At 37.3% G+C, this 11268-nt stretch overlaps 2 pseudogenes across 2 annotated transcripts in view; one reads left to right on the top strand and one right to left on the bottom strand.

The window, feature by feature from the left end:
• The window catches only part of LOC308620770 (centrosomal protein of 78 kDa-like), a 1829729-nt pseudogene that overhangs the window by 1462579 nt on the left and 355882 nt on the right, over positions 1-11268 (bottom strand). The gene's annotated exons all lie outside the window — the stretch shown is intronic.
• The window catches only part of LOC308620087 (centrosomal protein of 78 kDa-like), a 62296-nt pseudogene that overhangs the window by 1968 nt on the left and 49060 nt on the right, over positions 1-11268 (top strand). The window contains exons 2-6 of the transcript in view: positions 135-207; positions 1253-1357; positions 3973-4147; positions 6148-6261; positions 8252-8315. The product of the transcript in view is annotated as a centrosomal protein of 78 kDa-like (transcript). The remainder of the gene's footprint in view (positions 1-134; positions 208-1252; positions 1358-3972; positions 4148-6147; positions 6262-8251; positions 8316-11268) is intronic.

The following is an 11268-nucleotide window of genomic DNA, read 5'->3' as shown; positions in this document are numbered from 1 at the left end:
AAAAAAAGGCAAAGGAGCTCCACACTTTGACTTAATTTCATACAAAGCTCCGATGACAGAGGCCATAACTGTTGAGAGTTGCTTTTGGGGCAAATTAAACCAGTAAAATTTTAAACTCCTCCTCCATATTAAAGGGATTGAATAAATTGGCCACTTTGGTGCACCTGTGTCCTGCGAATTGTCCAATTGGAGATGGAGGTTTAGAAAGTGAGTTTCAGTCTTGTTTAAGTCTCTTCCCATCAGACTGGTCTCGTGATTTCCTACACACCATGTTACTTCCTGTCTACCTTTCCTTGGTGGTGTTCATGCCTGGATTGTCTCCTGTACCTGCTCAAACCTTGGTCCATTCTCATTTTTACCATGGAAGTTTGTCATGCTGGATACTCTCAGAACTAATTTTACTTAAGTTTGCATTAAGGTGCAAAGCTCACGTTTTGTATATTTTCTGTTTTTTGTGTTTGTGTATATTTTATGGTTTTGCTTCAAGAAATATTATGGGAAGGGAAATAGCAAGATGTAAAGAGCAAAAAAGTCATCATTCTCTTTCAATTGTTAGAACATCTATCTGCAATCATAATTATGATGCACTGTGGTATGTGTTAAATTAGTAAATACATGTAACATCCCGTAGGAGCAGCAAACTCAGTGGTGTTGGTGAGGGTGTGTCATGGAAGTAATCACAAAGCAGGTGACTGTTGGTTGGGGTCCTGCAACATTAGTGTGCCTTCCCTGTGTCCAGTAGTGGTCTGGAGGGGTCAGGAAGCCTGCCTTTGAATTTGAGGGAACAGAGGGTTTGAGGTCCTCTCTCTTCTATTGCTCTAGTACACTGCATAGCAGCAGTATACTGGGTTTATAGTTGACGTTTAAATCGCTGATTGATCATTAAGATTGGGATGTATCTTTGGAAATGAAAATAGGAAGAATCGTATGCTTTTTCTTTTTTTTTCTATATCTGAAAAGGTATGTAGTACTTTGCTGAGTGGTTGGGAATCAAGTTTGCAGTATTCAGTGTATTCAGTTTTAGTATCTAAGTAGAATTAAACTGTTGCTGTAAACGGGAATAGCACTTTGTTACTGACAAGTTTTAGAATGCATCTGTTCGTCAATTACCTGTTTGGGAAGATTGTAGTTAATGATTTTGAGAATGTGGCTATAAACCTCCAACTGACTCAAGAAAAGCAAATAAGTCAAGATTGACAAATGTATAGGCTCTTCATCTTATTGTGTGTGTGGGTTTTTTTTTTCCTTTTAGTTATTTGTCAAGGTATAAAGAATTCTATCACACTTAAGACAAGTAAACTTCACGGGGTGTATTCTGACATGGCATGGAGCAGATCACATGGCCTAGATCTTAAAGGTGATTTTATGTTTAAACTTTCATGAAAACATATGTGCTTGAAACACATTAATATATTGATACAGAGGGCAGTTAATTTTTGTCTTTTTTGTGTGTGTGTGTGGTACTGTTGTGGCCTCTCCCGTTGCGGAGCACAGGCTCTGGACGCGCAGGCTCAGCGGCCATGGCTCACGGGCCTAGCCGTTCCACAGCATGTGGTATCTTCCCGGACCGAGGCACGAACCCATGTCCCCTGCATTGGCAGGCAGACTCTCAACCACTGCGCCACCAGGGAAGCCCTAATTTTTGTCTTTTGATACATGTGAGCGCAGCTTTCAGTTTGCTGAAAGAATATGACCAGTTTTCAGTTTGGGATTCTACCATTTAGGAAAGATAGTCCACTTAATTTTAGAAATAAGAGATTTAATATATAATACCTAATAATACTTTTATGTATGTTTTTTTACTGAAAACATTTATTGTAATACTGTGAAGAAACTATGCCATTCTAGTCTTTAAGACTTAAATGAATCAAGTGTTTATTAGCTGTTGTAGTTTTTTTTTTTTTTTTTTTTTTTTTTTTTTTTTTTTTTTTTAAAATTTCTCCTCAAGGCATCTCTTTTTTTTTTTTTTTTTTTTTTTTTTTTTTTTTTTTTAATTTATTTATTTATTTATTTATTTTTGGCTGTGTTGGGTCTTCGTTTCTGTGTGAGGGCTTTCTCTAGTTGCAGAGAGCGGGGGCCACTCTTCATCGCGGTGCGCGGGCCTCTCACTGTCGCGGCCTCTCTTGTTGCGGAGCACAGGCTCCAGACGCGCAGGCTCAGTAGCTGTGGCTCACGGGCCTAGTTGCTCCGCGGCATGTGGGATCTTCCCAGACCAGGGCTCGAACCCGTGTCCCCTGCATTGACAGGCAGATTCTCAACCACTGCGCCACCAGGGAAGCCCTGTTGTAGTTTTTAAACTAATAAAAGTCAGTACATCAGCAATTTGTAAATACAGTTTTTGAAATAATGCCTTAACAACTTTACAGTGGTTATAATGACTGTATTTAGGCCTAAAGTTAGTTAATAATTTGACATGAAGGCTTTTTAATAGTTTGATGGTGCAGATAAGGGATAGGTAAACTCTGGCTGGTGGGCCAGATCCAGCCCGTCGCCTGGCTTTGTAAAGGAAGTTTTTCTGGAACATAGTCGCACCCATTGTTTACGTGGTAGTTGTGGCTCCTTTCACCCTACACCAGTGGGGCAGAGTAGTTGCAACAGAAACTGTATAGCCCACAAATCTGGAAATGTTTAAATTTACATTTTAAAAATTGAATAATTCTTTGAGCCTATACAGGGCGAGTCCATTGACCCCTGAGGTAGAAAACAGTCAGGAACTTGGGTGCGGAAGCCAAATGGCCTAGGTTCAAATTCCCTTTCTCCCATTTCATAGCTAGTGACCATGGGCAAATCACTTAACCTCTATGCCTCATTACGAGGTTTAAATGCACTTATTTGTATAAATAGTGCCTGGCACATACTAAGCACTGTGTAAGTGATTGCTGTTGTTTCTGCTTGGAGTTTTAATAAGTTATTGTTAATAGAAAAATGACACTAATGATTTTCCTTTTAGAGTAACAAAGGCACTTTGAGTCTTTTACTTTTTCAGGAATGTAATAAGACTTTTTTCATTGACAGTCAGTGTTCTCTGTTACCAAAATTTACTTTATGAATATAAAGAATTGAATGTCTTCAAGACAGTACTTTTGCTTAAATGTCAAACCATTATTTTCCCAAGGCACATCAAACTGGCTCTGCATAGTCCAGGCCTCTAAAGCTTGTGTGCACACCCTAGGTAGCATGTGAGATACATTTTGTAAATATAGTTTTTTAAATAATGCTTGAGACTTCCCTGGCGGTCCAGCAGTTAACACTATGTGCTCCCAATGTAGGGGGCTTGGGTTCGATCCCTGCTCAAGGAACTAGATCCCACGTGCCTGCCATAACTAAGAGCCCACATGCCACAACTAAAAGATCCGGCATGCTGCAACTAAAGACCCGGCACAGCCAAACAAACAAACAAGCAAATAAATAAATAAATCTTTATAAAAAAATAAGTAAAATAAAATAATGCCTTAGGAGGTAGGAAAAGAAAATATTAGAACATTTTTACCTCTGTATTATTTTAAGAAACCTGTGTAGTTTATCATGTACATAAATTATATGTATGGAACTTTGTGTATATAATGTGTTAATAAATAAGATGCATATTAAAAAGTTTTCTTATGGTTTGCCCAGTCAGGTGTTTGGAGGCCATTGGAGGACAGGATGATGAAATATAGGGCCTCAGCAAAGATAGAATTTAGAACCAATTCCCTGACTTAGAAGATAAGGAAAATAATTCATAGACTGTACTTGAGTTGTCCAACTTTACATAAGTGTTCAGAAACAGGAAATCCAGTGGTTAGAACCGAGCAGAATCTGGGTCACTGGACTCGTAAACCAGAAGTGACTGTTGAATTTCTCAGGTTGATGCTCCTGGCATATATGCTTGATCTGTGTGTGTGTGTAACTCTCTGACATAATAAGCCATACTCTGGCACACCCTGTTTCCTTATTCAAGCATCTTAATTTCATCCCATTAAATCTTTGAAGTATCCGACTACCAGAAAGCATGAAGAAACCTGGGCTGAGAGTCTTCATTCCAGGAGACGTGATCTTGACTGCATGGCTGGTTTGAGGCGCATCACTCTGAACTGCAACCCGCTCATTGGTGACCTGGGTGCAAGTGCTTTGGCAGAATCTCTTAGTGAGGATTTATGGCTTAGAGGGAAATTCTAAAATTGAAAATATTGAATTTTTAATATGAAATATGCTTAGCTTTTGGCATGATACTATTGTGATAGGATTTTTTAAAGCCTCATTTTACTGATAGCTTTTATTTTGCTTTTCAACTTTCTCTCAGAGTTGCATATATCCTTTACAGAAAATACAGAGTAACAAGAGAAACTATAATTTTAATACCCAGATATAATCACTGTTCATTTTGGCGTATATACTTTCAGTCTTTTTTTCTTCTACAAATATGTATGTACACTTAGGGATTACAAAAATAGAATTGTAGTATACTTGCTATTTCATATGCCTGCTTTTTTCACTTAATGATGTATCATGTAGTATTGCGTCGTATTGATGTCCCATAGTTTAATCAATTCTTTGCAATTCTATTTAGACAGTTTGCTTTTCCCTGTCAGAAACAATGTGAATACGTTGTATATACGTCTCTGTGTGCATCGGGATTACTTCTGTAGAATAAGGTACTACAAGTGGAATGACTAAGTGTGACCTATTTTTAAGACATTTGATACACATGGCCAAATTACCACCCAGAAAGGCTATGCCAATTTGTAGTCCACCCCAACAGTAGATGTGAAGCCTGCCTCTCACAAACACTGGCCTGTAGCACTTGTAAAAAAATGTGAAACTACAAAAATGAGTACCTCTCCATTTTGTATGCAAGTGGGATTACTCCAAATTTTATAACTTTTTTCAATTAATTTAGTATGAGCATTTTAGCAAGTCAGTAAATTTGCATCTCCTACATCATTTTTTGTGATTGTTCAGTATTCCATTATATGAATATGCCACAGTGCACATAGCTTATCCATTCTTGTATATAAGCTTTGTCCAGTTTTTCAGTTACAAATAGTACTCTGATATATATCCTTACCTATATCTCTGACTATTTCTTTTGGTTAAATTCTTAGAAAGAGAGTTGTTGGATCCAAAGTGTATAGACATTATTTAAAGGCTTTTCTTACAGAATCTTGGCTTCATCTGATAGGGGAATAACCACATTTTGTTTTATTTTGTATTCATTTGATTGATTGGTGAGGTTTACTGGCTGTTTGTATTACTTTGGCTATTTGGTTAATTATACCCTGTGTCCATTCTTCTGTAGTGAGAGTTTGTAAGGGTTGTATCATATCCTGTCAGATCCGTATGTCTGACTTGCTATTTCTGTGCGTCATGGGGGTGTTGAAAGACTCCAGTTATTTTAATGTGATGGTCCACACAACACTTAAACAAAAGACTCATGATAGTTTCCTTTCCTGTAATATTTTTTAATCCCTGTGCTTTAGTGATGATCCCTTTGGTTTAAATGAGTAGGTTGTTCAGCCCCAGAACTACTAGAATTCATGATCAGTTTTTCTGGTTTTTGTCTGACCTTTTACTGCGAGGGTTCTTGACCATCATACTTTCATGATAGGTTTTTAGTATGTATTCTCTATTCACACATTGTTGAAAGTTTTTATTATTTGTATCCTCTTAGACTTGTCTTTTTTTCCTCTAAAACTAACAGTTATTACATTTCTTCTATTTTGTTTTCCCCTTTGAACTAGTTTCAAGTGTGATTTGGAGCTGAAGATCATGATCAAAAGAATGCAGTGCATTTCTGAGCTCCACCAGGTTTTGCTTGTGAGGTTTACATGCCCCTGCTGCCCTTGCTAATTATGAACTGAGATTCATTTTGTGATGCTTTTTGCTCATAGGTTATATACAGTTATTCTTCAGTTCTATAATTGTAAAATATGTAGTCTGATTTATTGGTACTAAAGCCAGGGTTATCATTGCACATCCAAGAAGAGGTTTTTAAATTGGATTATGCATTATGTGTGTGTGTATATGTTTCTGTTTTTTTAAATAGCCAAAATTACAAACTTGCCATGACTTGTCTTGTGCAGGACTCTTCCACACGTGAGAAAATGAGAGTTGTCTATATGTTAAATCTGTAGAGTTAGCAAGTGACCTCTTCTCTTTCATCGAAAGCACTTGACCTGCAGCAGTGCGGCCTCACCAGTGAAGGAGCAAAGGCTTTACTAAAGGCCCTTGAAACCAACAGAACTCTGCTCGTTCTGGATATAAGAAAAAATCTGCTTGTTGGTATGTGGTCACTTTTTTTAAATTGATAAACACATAGCAAAACAAAAAGAATTTGTTCAGATATTAACAGTTTTTTAAAACTTAATGTGTTTAACTTTCCTCATCATATACAGTTGGCCTTTGAACAACGTGGGCTTAGGGGTGTCGACCCCTACGCTGTTGAAGATCTGGGTATAAGTTTATAGTCAGTGGTTCCACATCTGTGGATTCAACCACCCTTGGATCATGTAGGATGATAGTACCTATGTATTGAAAACTATGCGTGTGTCAGTGGACCCGCGAGGTTCAAACCCATGTTGTTCAAGCTTCAACTGTACTTTTCTAGTGTTGCACTTCCCTTATGTTTTTAGCAGCTAATATACTAATTAAAGTGAATTATACTTGTCAATTTTTCTTATCTCTACTCTGAATAGAGGTGAACCTAGATACTAAGCCTGCTTCCACCAAGAGCATTATTTCTTTCCTGTGCAGCCTCTGAATTCTTGCCAGGAGTACTTTATTCATTTGTCAGATTCACAAGTAATTTTGTAATCATCTTCTGTGTGCCAGAGACGGGTTTAGGGACTAGGGATAAAGCAGTGAACCAGACAGACAAAAGTCTTGCCCTCATGGAGCTTACATTCTAGTGAAGGAGATCAGATAGAAATGAGTAAACAGATAAGTCATATAACTTTAGAGAGTAGGAAGTGCAAAACTATCTTAATGTAAGGAGAGTGAGGGAGAGCAGGTAGGACTCCATTGGATAGGTTTGTTAGGGGACAGCTTCACTGGAGAAGTGGGATTTGAACGGAGACCTGAATGAAGAGAGGAGCAAGCCATGGAAGATGTGGAGTAAGCACATTCCAGGACAAGGAGGCAATGAGTATGTAGGCATGTAGGTGGGTGGAGTATTTAAGGAAAAGCAAGGAGGCCAATCTGGGCAGAGTACCGAGTGAAGAAGAGTGTGGTAGGACATGAGGTCAAGGAGCTAGCCAGGGGTCTGCTCTTGTAAAGTCTTGAAGGCCAGAGTAAAGATGTGGATTATTCTAAATGAGTAGAGGGGTTTGAACTGGAAAAAGGCATGATCCAAATCGTATCTGAATAAGGTGACCTGGTATAGAGAAGGGACTTGGGAGGATAAAGATGAGGAACAGGGGGTTTCCCTGGTGGTGCAGTGGTTGAGAATCCGCCTGCCGATGCAGGGGACGCGGGTTCGTGCCCCGGTCCGGAAAGATCCCACATGCCGCGGAGCGCCTGGGCCCGTGAGCCATGGCCGCTGAGCCTGCGCGTCCGGAGCCTGTGCTCCGCAAGGGGAGAGGCCACAACTGTGAGAGGCCCGTGTACCGCAAAATAAATAAATAAATAAATAAAGAGGAATAGGGAGACCAGTTAGGAGACTATCACAGTGCTCCAAATAAGAGATGTTTATGGCCTAGGTTAGGTTGGAAGTTTGCAGCAAGTGAAAAGTGGTTGAATTCAGGTTGTGTTTTGAGGGTGTAGCTCTCAAGACCTGCAGATAGATGTGAGGTATGAAGGAAATAGTAACAAGGAGACAAGTCGTTGATGATTATGTGTGCAACTGGGTAGTATCTCTTAGAAGAAGGGGGCTGATGGGAGGAGCAGCTTTTGAGGGAATATCAGGACTTGGTTTGTTATCTTGGATGCCCTGGTTTGATATCTTAGATGCTCTTTAGGTATCTAAGCGTCTGGACGGTGCTCAGACTGTACTTTGTATCCAAAGGTATCCAAAGCCACTTTAGATGCAAAATGTTTCAAGTTGACCTTTGCTGCTGCCAAAATAGTAGCCACTGTGGGCAGTCTGCAAGATGGCATCTTAGGTTTCTGAGGACGAAATTAGAATACACAAAGGGGGAAATAAGTGTATAATTATATAATGTAGATTTCATATTTAAATGTATGGGAAAGCAATAATTAGTTGGCTTTTGGTTTTAAATGGAAAGAGCCACTCATTGGCAAATAATTACTCTAATTTCAATTCATTTTACTTTAGATCATTCTGTGATGAAAACAGTTACCAAACAAGTTCTCCAGATGGAAGGAGTGCCAAGTCAGAGGTATATAACATGTTTCAGTTCTCTCGGAAGAATTTCTCTTTAATGGCTTGGTTTTCTTTCTTTCTTAAAATTATCAAGGTACTTTCTGCCATCTTAAAACTAAGATTTTAGTCAAATCAAATGGCTTTTCTGTTTTTGAAAATGTTGTGTGATGCTTTAATTTAGGTTCCCAGATATGCAGATTGAAAACCTTTTAACTTTTTATTTTCTGTAACATATTATCGTTAGTCACAAATAGTCTTTTTTTTTGGTGATAAGAATGAATAGCAGGAGCAGCATTTGTGAAACCAAATCTAATATGAAACTGACTCTTTCTTGTGAGTAAATTTGAATTTTGAAACAGCAAAACAATAAGGTTTAATAAAAAGCAAAATAAATTTTTTATGTTTATGATCTGCCAATTTCCCAGAAAGAGTTTTGTGGTGACTTTAGTTATATACCAGATACATTAAAATCACCAGTGGACAACACATCTTTTATTCAGGTGCCCTCTGAAAGTTTTAAAAATTTGTTGACTTCATATCACTGAACGGTCCACTTTAAAATGGTTAAAATTATAAATTTTCTGTTTTGTGTAGCTTACCACAATTTTTTAAAAATGTGTTGTTTGAAGATTTTTGGGTTTTATAAAGGTATTGTATTAGCATAAAAAAGAAAAATTTAAGAGACCACCTCTAATCCCATTATCCTATCAAGCAATATTTACATTTTAATTTTCTCTTCCTGCTGTCTATAAACATAGTTCCACATAGCTTCAATATAATTTGCCATTCTTATCTTTTCATACTAAATTTCAATTCTGTGATTCATAGTTATACTTTTTAACATTGCATTCACAAGGTTTCATTGAGTTGGTCAAGTTTTTAAATTGGTGAAAAATTGGAAATAACCTAAAATAAACTATTGTAAACATCTTCATAAATACAGCTTTTTTTTTTCTACTTCAAATTGTATGTTTTTGATTTTCTATTAATCAACTTGCTTGGACAATAGTGTATTAAATAAGTTGTTAAGAGTGTTTATGAGGCTAAAAAAAGCTTATGATCGTCTGCCAATTGTTATTTCAAGAGAGTGATATTTTAATAATCAAATAGTACATTCAAAGAAGTTAAGATTTGTGATATCACACTAATTAGATATTATTATTAAAAATGTATATCCTATGTAAAGCATTCTTAAAATAGCTACATTGACTTTTGCTATGATATTAGAAATGGAAAGATATATAAATAAAACATGTATATGTAAAACATATTAGGAATTCTGTAAAATTAGTACAGAATAATAGGGCATCATGGAATGAGAACAGTTAAACATTTTTTTTTAGTAAGCATGATTAAACAAAGTGGAAATGTAACTGAAGTATACAAGCTCATTGAGCTCTTTTAAGAGTAATTTTATTTCTTGGGCTTTTTTTTGTATTTGCCTCAGTTATTTGGAGACATAGAGGTAAGCCAAATCAGTATCTGGGTATATACCTAGATCCAGGTGAGTATAGGGGTGAAATAATGGTGTGAATTGTGTCACATTTATATTGTACTTATGTATGCCTAATAAAAGATGGGAACTTTTATTAGAAATTTTTTAATCTCCTAACAAGAAAAGTGTAATTTAAAAAATTTTTAATACATATATATATATATATTTGTGTGTGTGTGTGTGTGTGTGTGTGTGTGTGTGTGTGGTACGCGGGCCTCTCACTGTTGTGGCCTCTCCCGTTGCGGAGCACAGGCTCCGGACGCGCAGGCTCAGCGGCCATGGCTCACGGGCCCAGTTGCTTCACGGCATGTGGGATCTTCCCGGACCGGGGCACGAACCTGTGTCCCCTGCATAGGCAGGTGGACTCTCAACCACTGCGCCACCACGGAAGCCCTCCTATATATTTTTAAGAGGCATGTAAATCACACAGGATCGTGTGGTGATTATCAATAAGCTACACTCTATGAAATATTTGTCCTATATTACCGAATACACTCCATTTTACCCTGCATCCTAATGCTGCTAAAATATAGTAGAAAGCAGCAGCATAGCACAGGGAGATCAGCTTGGTGCTTTGCGATGACCTAGAGGGGTGGGATAGGGAGGGTGGGAGGGAGGCTCAAGACGGTGGGATATGGGGAAATGGGTATGCATACGGCTGATTCGCTTTGTTGTGTAACAGAAACTAACACAGAATTGTGAAGCAATTATACTCCAATCAAGATCTATTAAAATAAATAAATAAAATAACATAAAATACAGTAGCTTTGAAGGATAAATATAACCATTTTAACCTATGATGTTTGTTTTCAGTAAATTCAAATTAAATATTTAAATGTGAATTTTAATATATGGCTTGTTCTAAGTAAAATATTAACACGTAGGTCTAGTTTTTGCAACCAAATGTTTCATATAAAGATACTTGCCTCTTACTACTGAAATATAGGGTAATTCTCCACATTTCACTCTTTCATCCAGTGGGTTTCATTTGTTTTTTTGTGTGTTTTCTATATGAAATCAAAGGAGCAGTGAAGGTTGACAGGCTTATAGGAGGGTAAAATTGACTCACCTACCCCCCAGCAACTTGCAGCCTTATAACTTGTATTGTTTTTCCATAGAAAAATTCATCTTAAATTTAACTTTTGGTCTACTTCTGAAGATTCTGTTTGGCAGAAGTCATGGGTGTATCTGTGTTTCTGTGTCCTTGAGATTCAGAAATGCCAAAGGTGTTCTAAGATTCAGGAAACTTGAGTGTTTCTGCATGATACATAAAATGTATCATACTTTGGGATTTTTTTTAAACTTTTATTTTTGCATTTCTGCACATCTCAATACTTTTGTTTTAGTTAAAATAACTTGTTACTGTAGAGAACTTATGTTTTTTTAAAATGCTGGCTTATGGAAAACCTTTGTACAAAACCGATCCTCTTTTTAATGGGCTTGGCATCGTTGTCAAGTGCCTTTTTGATTCCTT

The sequence above is a fragment of the Mesoplodon bidens genome (assembly GCF_964165515.1).
Source record: "Mesoplodon bidens genome assembly, chromosome: 7".
Classification (NCBI taxonomy): Eukaryota; Metazoa; Chordata; class Mammalia; order Artiodactyla; family Ziphiidae; genus Mesoplodon; species Mesoplodon bidens.
The sequence above is the reverse complement of the archived record's forward strand: the minus strand, read 5'-3'. Positions and strand labels throughout refer to the sequence as shown.